Raw genomic sequence first — 11,634 nt, 5'->3', positions numbered from 1 at the left:
CTGTACAAGCTCAGCCCGTCTCTCCCTGGGTGGCTCACGGAGGGTTGGAGAGTGCAGCGGGGGAGGCAGCACAACCAGCTGCAGCCTCAGGGCAGGCTGACAAGCAGTGGGACCAGCTGGCTGCTCCACTCCCCTGCCCAAGGCAAGTCCAGGCCTCCCCCGGCCCTGCACTGGCTGGCTGCGCCAGGAGATGCCGGGAACTGCATGCACAGAGGCCTGGAATCCAGGAGTGGCCGGGGAGAGGCGCAGCCGCCTGCCCTGCGGATCCACCCCTCCCCTTGCAGACATGCAGGGAGCCCCAGGGAAGGGCCAAGGTGCTGGGAGGAGATGCATGCAAGCAGCCTCAGCAGCCACCTTCCGTTCCGGGTGTAGCAGGAGCCCGTTGTCCACAGCCTCCACCCAGGAAGGGGTCCACCACTGCCCCACCCGGGGGCTTGGACCCCTGGGCACATCCTTCAGCAGCTGCCACTAGCCAGCCTGCAGGTCCCCTGGCCCAGGGAAATGGCCATGGCCAGGGGCAGGCTGCCCCGCTCTGTGGGGCAGAACCAGCCCGGCTGCATGCGCGGCAGGTCCCGGAAGAAGCAGCGAGCCGGGCCAAGCTGTGGGTTTTACAGGTTCTCCCAGGGCCGGAGACAGGACGTACAGCCCCAGGGGACCAGCCAGACGGGGCCTGGGCTGGGATCCCTCCCTATGGACGCCGCTGAGTCCACTCCCAACGTCCCCGCCCCTCCCGCCGTGCCCCGTGGGGCGATGCTTTCCCAGCCAGCGCCATCTCCCGAGAGGGGCTCCCCTTCCTCCCAGGCCCCCTCCCGGGGCTTCGGATGAGCCCCGCCCTCCTTCACCAAGCCCAAGGGCTGTTTTGCTCCGAGCTCGTCCCCCGACCGGGGCTCTGCTCTGAGCGCCTAGACCCAGCGCGGTCGCGCCCCATTGCTGTGCCCAGGGGCCTCGCTCTCCTGCTCTGTCACCTCCGCCTCCATCCAGACCCACCCCGCAGCTGGCTGCCCACGGCAGGGCCTGGCACAAGGGGCCCTGATCTCCGCAGCGATAACAGCCTAGGCTGCGGAGGGGGGGGGGGGGGGGGGGTCACCCTGAGCTGTGCAGCGAGGGGCTGCCCCCTCCCCGGGCCAGGACAGACGCGCCCGGCATGTGCCACCCCACCAGCCCTGCGCCGTGCGGCCGTACCCCGCAGCAGAGCCGGCTCCCAGCCCCTGCCCTGCCTCCCCCTCACCTCCCGCAGGGGGGCTCGCCCCAGCCCGGGTGCAGCCCCTGCTCTCGCCAGCCCAGTCTGGCCTCGTGGGGTTCGCAGAACCCCAGCTCCAGCGCTGCACGCACAAGCAGGCCTCTTGCCCCCACGCCGGGGCCCTCACAGCTGCTCCTGCTCCGCTGGGGGGTCTAGGAGGCGTCAGCCCAGGGGCTTTTACCTGGGGAGGGCGCGCTGCAGAAACGGGCACCTGGGCCCAGCCGTGCCCGGGGCAGGCTCCTGTCGTGCGGGGCACTGCCTGCTGCTGGGGGGCAGGGAGGTGCAGACGCCCTCCCAGCAAGGGCTGATGGAGCAGGACACGCCTGCTCCCATGGTAACGGCCCCGACTCCCAGACGTGTGCCCCTGCAGCCCCCCAGCCCAGCTTCCTTCCCCTCTGCAGCCCCCCCAGCCCAGGGGCCCTGTTGCGCTCTCTTGCTCTCTCTGTAGGACTTTCCCCGTCTCTCCCCCCCACAGTAGAGGTCCCAGCCCAGCTGGACGCCCTGGACTGGCTCAGGGGAAGCTCCCCGGCAGGGCTGGGGAGATGAGCCCCGACAATCCTGTGCCTGCCTCAGGCCTCTCAGGTGTTGCCTGGCCAGAACATGCCTGGGTTTGCCCCGTACAGCTCCCAGAACAGTTCCTGCGGGAGAGCCTGGCTGGCTGGAGTGCAGCCGGCACGGGCTGGGTGCCCGGGCTCCTGGGTTCTCCCCAGCTCTGGGAGGGGAGTGGGCGCAGGTGGGTTAGAGCCGGGGGGGCTGGAGGGCCGGACGCCTGGGTTCTTTTCGGGCCGTGTTGCTGATGTGCTTGTGGTGCTGCAGAAGGCCCATCTGTCTGTACTGCAGACTGCCCCCCCCCCGTGGAAAGGAAGCGTTTCTGTCTGTCCCAGCCCAGGCTCAGTGCCTGACTGACTGCCAGTATTGGGGGGGGAGGGGGTGCGGCGCTGCGCTGCGCTGCGCTGTGCCCGCCGTGCCCTGAGAGGGGAGGTGGGGAGGTGCCAGCTCCTGCAGCTGCTTCCGCCCACGGTGGAAGAGGCCCAGCAACGGGCTCGACCTGCAGCTGCCTGAGGCCCGTGGGGGGGTAGCGTCTGTGAGCCAACCCCGACCCCCGCGCTGCCAGAGGGCGAAGGCGCACAGCGGGGCAGTGACAGCGCGGGCGTGCAGAGCCCAGCCTCCCCGCAGGGGGCGCTGTGGGGTGGGAGCTGGCTGGGGGGCTCCCTGCAGGGGGCGCTGTGGGGTGGGATCTGGCTGGGGGGCTCCCTGTAGGGGGCGCTGCGGGGGTGGGGCAGGAGCTGTCTGGGGGGGCTCCCCGCAGGGGGCGCTGTGCGGAACAGTGAGGCGTGCTGGCTGGGGGGCTGGGGCACTGGTTGTGGGGAGTTCCCACCTGCTGCAGCCCTGGTTTCTGGCAGCGGGGGCCCCGGCGGCAGGGCGGTCCCCGCGGCACGGCAGCCTGTTCGCTGGGTGCTGTGTGCCACGGGCAGGTGACGAGGGCGCTGGCTGGCGGCAGAATTCCTCTGGCTGTGCTCAAAGGGCAGCCGCCCGTGGAAGCGTTTAACAACTGACTTTCCCTAGGAAACGAGGGAATTTCCTGACTCAGCTTCAAAGGCGGCCCTGCCGCGCCTTCAGGGCACGGCGCTGGCGGGGCCCAGGGCAGCGCGGGCGGTGACTGTAGCCATGCTCTGTGCAGAGAGCCCAGGGCCAGACGTCGTGCCCAGAGCACACTTTCTAGTGCGCCTCTTACGGCCGCGCCACGGGGACGAGCCAGGTGGGGGCGCATGCCGGGGGGCAGGGGCAGCGCCAAGGAGGGGGCGGTGGTGGAGGGGGCTGATGTTGGCTGCAGGAGGAGTGGGGCCTGTTGCTCAGGGGCTCTGACCGCCGCCAGTCTGTCTGTTAACGTGTTACCCATGGGCTCGTGCGCTGTCCCGCTGCCCCGCTCGTGCGAGGGGTCACACGGGGGGAGGGGCACAGACGGGCACAGACGGGGCAGCAGGGGACAGCAGACTGTGCTGGCTGCTGTCAGGGGGAAAGGCTGGGATGGCCCCACCTGCGTTTCCTGCCCTATTGCCTCACAGCCGGACAGGTTCAGTGCACCTGCCGGGGGGGAACTCGTGGCCAGTTGCAGCCCTGGGGTGCAGTAGAGCCAGCCTGGGGCACTGGGCCTGGTGCAAGACCTGTGGCCTGGAGCAGAGTCCGGGACCCAGGCAGGCCGTGCGTTAGAGCCGCTGTTACTAGCGCACGAGGCCCCAGCGATTTCCGGACCTCTGTGCCCGCGAGCACAGCTCCACCCCAGCGAGCACCCGAGCCGACGCTTCAACACAATAACCACTAGGCCGAGGGACGCGGGGATTCCTCACTGAGCCACGCCGTGCTGCCAGGCTGTGCCAGTGTCCCGGGCACCACGGCCAGGGCGCGGGGGCTGTGCCTGGAGGCTCTCCCCCTGGGTGAGCACCTTTCTCCCCAGGCTGTGCCATGGGCTGGCTCTGCGACTCGCTGCGCGCCCGGCTGAACGGGCAGGCAGCCCGACTCGTGATCCAAGGACAGACGCAGCCTGTCTGGGCAGCCTGAAGAGTGTTACAGCGCCAGCGACAGTCCCCCCGTCAGCACTACACCACGCCGGGCAGTGCCAAGGTCTGCTGCACCCACTGTCTGTGCCGGGCACGGACAGTGCAAACCCCACATGCAGGCCGACCACCAGCAAGGCGCAGCGCCGACATGGGCTGAGAGACATTTGTCAATCAGCTCCACGAGCAAACGGAGTACAGGGGAGCCAGGTGAATCCCATCCCCACGCACCGTGGAACCCCCGTGCACACATGCCAGCCTACACACACTCTGACACTGAGCATGTGTGTGCACACACTGGCCAGCCACACCCTGTGCATGCACACCCACTGTCGAGACTCACACACATACACACACCCCCATGCATGCACACCCACTGTTGACATGCTCTCTCTCTCTCTCTCTCTCTCTCACACACACACACCGGCCAGGCATGCGCGATCCAGATGCACACACGTGTGCTGGAGCCCAGACTACCCCAGCGCCCCAATAAAAGGGGACACTACAGCAATCGCAGCCATTCAGGGCAGATGGCGACTGCCCATCGAAGCGCCCTGGCGGTCGCTGTTCCCAGGCTGGGGGCAGCAGGGCAGCCTGCACCCAGGGGCTCAAACCCTGCACACAGAATGATGCCCCGCGCTGACGGCACGGAGGGCTCTGCTTGGCACGGGCTGCCGCCCTCCCCTGACACTGCCATAGTCCAGGCCCAGCTCTGCCAGTGCAGCAGCAGAGCTGTGGGGGGCTGCCCCACCCTGGAAGGGCCAGGCACTCTGCCGGCTTTGATCCTGGGGCAGTTTCATCCCTGGGGCAGGTGGGGCTGTAGCATGAGGTTGACTCTCTCCTGCCCGAGGCTGGGCAGCTGGGGCTGTTAAATCAGTCAGCGACACGCTCCGGCCCTGCTGCCAGCCGCACATGCCGGGTGCCCTGAGGCCAGGTCCTGTGGGATGGACACGACCTGCCTCCTGCCCTGCCGATGTTTACAGGAGACAGAATTCTGCCTCCCTACGCCCTGCCCTGCGTGGGCACAGGAACTGCGGGGCTGCGGGACATTTCCATCAGCTGCAGCGTTAATTCTCCAGCGATCGCTGGGAGCAGCACGGGGCATGGGGCACCGGGGGTGCGCACAGCAGCTGGCATGGGGCACGGCGGGAGCGAGCAGCATGTGGCACCAGTTCTGTTTGGTGGAGCAGCCCGTGGCAGAGCGCACTGCCAGTGACCAGCGGCAGGCGCGTGACCCAGTCAGCAGGAGCCGAGGAGCCCGGCCGAGGGGAGCAGCCCATGCTGGGCAGGGGGTTACGTGTGCGCTCAGCAGACGAGCCTGGGCCCTAAGCAGAAACGCAGCAGGCGAGTGAGCGTCTGCGAGCATGGAGCGAGCCTGGGGCCTCCTGGGCGTGTGCGTCTCTGTGCTCTGCACGGCCAGCCTGAGCCCCCGGGGGCTGAGCCCCAGCTCCATCAAACACCCCTGCTTTGAATCCTCACTCGTCCCTGGGCCCTGAGGCTTTCCCGGGTCCGATGGTACGTCAGGAACGACGGGTAAACGAGGGTAGCATGCACGGGAGAGGCTGACACACCCCACTCCTGTCCCGTCCCAGCCAAGGGCCCTGGAGCCTCCAGCTCAGGTCCCTGGGAGGTCAGAGCCCAGCTGTCCCAGCTGGTTCCTCTGTGCTGCGCTGCGGGAGGCCATGGCAGGTGCCTGTGACTGCACACCCCCAGTGCAGCCCTGCCAGAGGCGACAGCCAGGTCAATGCCGCATTCCTGGCCTGGCGCAGTTTCCTGCACAAACAGAGCAGGGCTGCGGCTGCACCAGGGAGCACGGGGCCCCTCATCCCCCATCCTGCCAGGCTCTGTCCTACCTGCCGGTGCTGGGTGCAGGGAGCCGCGCGGACCCTGGCCGGTGCTCTCCGTCTTGCTGCTGCCGCTGGGCCAGGAGCTGATTTAAACCCTTCCCTTCCCCGCCCCTGGGGATGACACAGAAGCCCAGCCCTTTGCTGGAGCCGCTCACAGCTTCACCTGCCTGCCAGGGCTCCCTCGGCCAGCCAGCCCAGGTCACGCAGCCGCTGCAGCCAGCCCCGCCCAGGGATCTCCTGCTGCCTGCCGCAAACCCACCCCTGCCCCGGGACACCCCGGCTGCTTCCCTCCCTCCCCACCCGTCCCAAGCCTGGTGCTTCCGCTGCCACGCCAATTTCCCCAGCACCCTGCCCGCTCTTGTAAGTCCCTGCCTGTGCTCTGCGCAGACCCCCTCCTTCCTGCAGTAGCAGGGGGGCAAGCTGGGAAACCCCCGCAGCCTTCTCCGGGGTCGGGGGGCCAGCCACAGTATGGGTTGGGGGCAGGGAGGAAGGTGGGGCTGGTGGGTCAGGATCTGCCCCAGGCATCTCGCGGGGCTGGGTGGAGACGGCGTCTCCAGGGCAGCGTTAGTGGGTCGAGCCGCACAGTGAGCCAGGGCCTGGTCCCCCAGCACAGCCCCGGGCATGCACACAGGCTGTGTTCAGTGCACTCAAACCATTTCCCTGGTACCAGCAGCTAACCCCCGGCTTGTACGCAGACAGCAGGCCGTCCTCTCACTGGCCTCAGCGCCCAGGGCTGACACGGGGTGAGGGCTGCAGGCCTGCTGTGCTGACGTCGCTGGTCAGCGCTTTCCATGCCCTGGTGTGAAACCCACGGCCAGAGAGCAGCTGCTCATTACTGCTGCACAGGGAACAGCGCCACGGAGCAGTGCAGGGACGTGGGGGGGCGGGAGGTGTGTGGGGGTGATGTCTAGCCATTGTGACCATCCAGTCTGCCCTCCTTTATCGCACAGGCCAGAGACCCGCCCCCCCCATTCCCAGAGCAGATCTGTTAGACAAAGAGCCAGTGTCAGTGATGGAGACCCCACTCCCCACCCCCAGCCCTTGGGAAACTGGTCCAGTGATAGTTCCACTCCCTGCTACAAACGCCCTGTCTGCATTGTTCTAGCTGCAACACTGGCTGCTGTCACACTGGGGTGTCAAACATACGGGCCGCAGGCTGCCCGCGGGGTTCATTTTTTGTGGCCCATGCACTCTAAGCGCCACCGTCCCAGTGCCCCAGCCCCCAGGCTGGCCGGTCCGCCCCGCCCCCTGAGCGCCGCCAGCCCCCGCAGTATTACGCGGTATGGAAAGTGGGTGATTGAAAGCGGCACCACTGCGCCGCCCCTTTAATATTTATTTTTCACAGTGACCATGTGGCCAGCTAACTGTGACAGCCCGTGTTCGCCCTTGGCCTGCTCCTCATGGAGGTGCTGCTAGACAATCATCAGGTGTAGGCGGGCGTGAACGAGGCCTCCCCTGACACCTAGTGCTGAGCCGGCTTTGCACAGACAGGCCTGGCTGCGCGTTGCCAGAATGCTGGCTGCGGGCTGGGTCACAAACCACTCTAGTGTGTGAACGCAGAGGCACTGCAAGGTTGGTTTTCTTCCTGTGGTGAGGCTGGTCTGACTGGGGTCACCGTAACCGGACCTGGATGGCTGAGCCAGGGCCCCGTAGGGCTGCCAGCTCCCAGGGAGAGGCTTGGGGCAGGGACAGGGGTTTCGCCTTAGCGGGTGGCGGCTGTCGAACATCTCCGAGGTGCTATTTGACCTGTTCCTCTCAGTGGTTAATAGCTCAGCTGACTAGGCTCAGTGAAGAGTCCTTCTTTGCAGCTGGGGGTTCCTGGGGCGTCCTGCTGCCAAGCAGCTCTGGGGGCTGGCCCTATGAGCTGGTGGGGGATACAGCGAGGTTCCCTGCGAGCTGGGCTCAGTGGCAGAGCCGCGCAGTGCGACGTCGCAGGAGCAGCGGCAGAGAGGCACTGGCACAGGCCGTGGTAGCAGAGAGCGTGGCCAGGGGGGCAGAGCCAGCGCAGCAGCTGTGAAACCTGCAGAGGTGGCAGCAGCAGACGCGTTGCTCAACGCCCCCAGCGGCGGGAGGCGAACCTGTGCGAGCGCCTCTGCACGCCAGCTCTTCTCAGCCCAAGGGCAGCTGGCTGCGAGGGGTTGTGAAGGGAAAAGAAGACGGGGTCTCTGTTTCTGCTGAGAACTGATTTTAGAAATGGCTGTGAAAAGCTTGAGATGGAAAATGTCTTTTTAGCAGTTATTTAATCTTAGACTGTTCGGAAGTTATAAAATAGTTCAGAGGCCTCGCCACCAGCAGGGATGGAATGCAGAGAAAGACCTTGTAACTTAGATAAGGAAAGTTGAAAATACTCAGCTAGAAAATGCCTAGATAATAGTTTTTTTAGTGTGTATGGCCATGGAAACGGTGACGTATAAAGACTTGTTTGTGTGAGCCTATAAAAACTGTTAGATTTTTATGTTAAGAGTCGCCCCTTACATTGACGGGACCACCTTCGTTACGTAAAGAATAAACTGACTTTGCTAATCTGTTGTTTGGCTTATTCTGGACTATCTGCTGGGCAATGGACTTGTAAGTAAGGACCCCTGAGTTTGGGTTCTTCCACAGGGTGCAGCCGAGGGACAGGGGAGTGCTGTGTGAAGGGATATTCGTTCGCTGGACTTTCCCACTGCAAGGTGGGAAACTGAGGCAAAGGACACTGGCCACGCGCTGCAGGGTGGGGCTTGCCTGTGCTCGCATGCTTTTGGATTGTGGTTGGGGGGTTTTCTCAGCTGAATGTTGGGCCCCTTTTTCCCTGTTAATAAACATTTTCTTTTATTGCACAGAGACTCGGCCCTTGCGAGAGGGGCAGGCGCCCAGCGGTGGTGGTTAGTGTCCCCCGATTAGTGGGTGGGGTTCAAGACCATCTGAAACCCCTGGGCAGGCATTGAACCTGGCCCTGGATGCTGCTGCACCCGGCAGAAGGGTCACACCAGTTGCTCCTGGGTAAACAAAATACCCGGCGCTCCTGGGCGCTACACGCAAGGCAGGTTTTCAACCCTTTCCCCATTCTCGGGGCTCGTCTCTGACCCCGCCCCAATTTAACAAGCTCCTTCTGGGACGGTGGACTCCAGACGTGGCCCCAGATTCCAGCAGGGTCGCTCCAGTGCCAAGCACTCAGGGAAAATAGCCTGGCTGTGCCTCCTCCAGAGTCCCTGTTTATACAGCCCCGGCGCCCAGCGCTTCTTTGGGCAAGAGCATCCCACTGGGGGGAGGGGGATGCTGCAGGGAAAGCCAGAAAGACACGAAGGGAGTACGTTGGCCAGGCAGTGACTTGGGCGGGGGGGGGCGTTACTCGGGGGAGGGAGCTGTTTGTGAAAGAGGCTCAGGAGGGAGACGGGGTGAACGGCAAAGAGTGGAGGGAGCTGCTGGGTGGGTGCCCGGGGATGGAGCCTGGACCGTGGATGTGATTACAGGGGTGGGGCGAGGGAATGCAGGAAAAGGCCCCGGCCATGCGATGGATCTGACTGGAGGGCAGAGCATCCCCGGGCTGGGGGAAGGAGTGGGGGCCCCATTGCTGGGGGAGGGGGGGTTAATATTAGCCGGGCTAGTGCCCTGGAAAAGAGGCTACAGGAAATGATCCAGCCAGGCCCTGGGGAGGCGGGGGTGGGTGGCAATCTGGGCTCTTTATGACACTGACACCCTGCCCTGCCAGCCACAGTGTTTGTTCCACTGAACCCTTTTCAGGGCACTTTTGAAAACGCTGCCAACTTGCTTCCAGCAGCAGAGCTTCCCTGCAGCGCCGATTGTCTACCAAGGGCACAAAGCCACGGCAGTGCCAGTGTTTAACCGACAGCAACAGGCCAGTTAGCCTGGCATCAGTCCTGGGCACCGTCATGGAGAGACGGATACGGGTGCAGTCAGCAAAGGGTTAAAGGATGAGACTAGAATTAAAGCCGGGCCCAGATGCCAGGACAGAAGGGCCGGTGTGGTCATCTAGCCTGGCTCCTGCACGACCCAGGCCAGCAACCTGCCCCCGATAACGCTGAGAGCCGAGCGTGTCGAAAACCAGCCGTCTGGAGCTGACAGTTGCCAGTGAGATAGAATCTACCACAAGCCTTAGTAAGAGAAGAGTGAGGGGGGATTTGATAGCGGCCTTTAACTACCTGAAAGGGGGTTCTAGGGAGGATGGGGCTAGGCTGTTCTTGGTGGTGGCAGATGACAGAACAAGGAGCAACGGTCTCAAGTTGCAGGGAGGGAGGTCTAGGTTGGACATTAGGAAAAAGTTTTTTACTAGGAGGGTGGTGAAGCACTGGAATGGGTTACCTAGGGAGGTGGTGGAATCTCCATCCTTAGAGGTTTTTAAGCTGCGGCTTGACAAAGCCCTGGTTGGGATGATATAGCAGAGGTTAGTCCTGCTTTGAGCAGGGGGTTGGACTAGATGACCTCCTGAGGTCCCTTCCAACTCTAATATTCTATGATTCTATGATTCTAAGTTGTTCCAGTGATTAATTATTTCACTAGAAGAAATTCACGCCTTATTTCCAGTCTGAACTTGTCGCGCTGCAACTTCCAGCCACTGGATCGTGTTAGACCCGACGCCGCCCCAGTTTATCAACATCCTTCTTGGATTGCGAACACCAGAACTGGCCCCAGGATTCCAGCAGCTGGCCCCCACATCTTGGGCAGTGTCCTCGCTTTCTAGGATAGAGCCTCCCACCCTGTAAGTGCGGCCGACGTCCGTTTCCCGAGATGTATGATTTGATACATGGCTGTCTGAAAACACACAGTGTCTGCTCGCACCCTTCGCCAGGCGATCCGAACTGCTCTGTCTCAGTGACCTGGCCTCTTCAGTATTTACCACCCCCCAGTTCCGATGTCATCTGCAGACTCTCTCCGCGATGATTTGGTATTTTCATCCAGGTCACTGATAAAGATGTGACCAAGGTTGGACCAAGAACAGTCCTGCAGGACCCTGTTAGAAATGCTTCCATTTGATGCTGGTTCTCCGTTGACAGTTACATTTTGAGACCTATCAGCTAGCCATTTTTTAATGTGTGCCATGGTCATTGGATATTGTCCTAGCTTTTTAATCAAAATGTCATGGGGTACCACGTCAAACGCCTACAGAAATCAGCTGTCTCCACACCGTTATCTTTATCCACCAAACGTGTGATCGCAGACAAACAAGCGCTGACATTAGTCTGGCAGGATCTATTTTCCATCGCTCCACGGTGCCTGACCTTCGTTACATTCCCGCCTTTCATTCTTCATTCCTTGAGTCTGTGCCTGGCCCTGCAGACGCTGAGCCCAACCAGGTGGGCCCAATCAGCTACATAGGCTGCAAACGGGACGCTTGTGTTTCGGCTGGAGACAGCTAATTAGAGAGACGCTCAACTCCGAGAGGCAGGCGGGACTTCCATACAAGATGGGAAAATGGACCCAGACGGGGCAGCAGGGAGAAGGTGGCCGCGGCTCCCTGGGAAGAGGGAGGAGGGTTTGGAGCTTGTACACCCAGAAAAAGGAGGGGTTGGAAGCAGTCCAGGGAAGGAGCAGTGAGGGTGGAGAGAGGAAAGCCTGCCTAGGACTGGTCGGGAGAAGGGACTTTGCTATTCCGGAAGGGGAGAATACTGAATGACTGGCTGCGGGGCTGGCTATAGCCCAGTTTACCAGGATCACTCTGAATTGTAACTCTATCCGCCAGAGTGTTGGATTTCCCCTGTCCCCCCAGCTTTGTGTCATCTGCAGACTTGATCAGTGCGCTCTCTATGCCTATAGACAGGTCATCAATACGAATGTTAAACAACACCAGCCCCAGAGCAGAGCCCGGGGGCACCCCACGGGAGCCCTGCCCCCAATATTCCATGAACCGCTGTGGTTGTTTAACCAGTGATGGATTGTGGAGCTGTCTCCAGCCTGCATTTCCCCAACTTACTGGCTGCTAGTGATCACCCCTCCAGCCCCCAGCCATTGGCACATTGAATGTTTTATACCTTGCTCTGGTAGCTTCCCAGCG

Source organism: Emydura macquarii, unplaced genomic scaffold (genome assembly GCF_026122565.2).
Source record: "Emydura macquarii macquarii isolate MOO-44397 ecotype Brisbane River unplaced genomic scaffold, CSIRO-AGI_Emac_v2 contig_2246, whole genome shotgun sequence".
NCBI lineage: Eukaryota > Metazoa > Chordata > Testudines > Chelidae > Emydura > Emydura macquarii.
The sequence above is the reverse complement of the archived record's forward strand: the minus strand, read 5'-3'. Positions refer to the sequence as shown.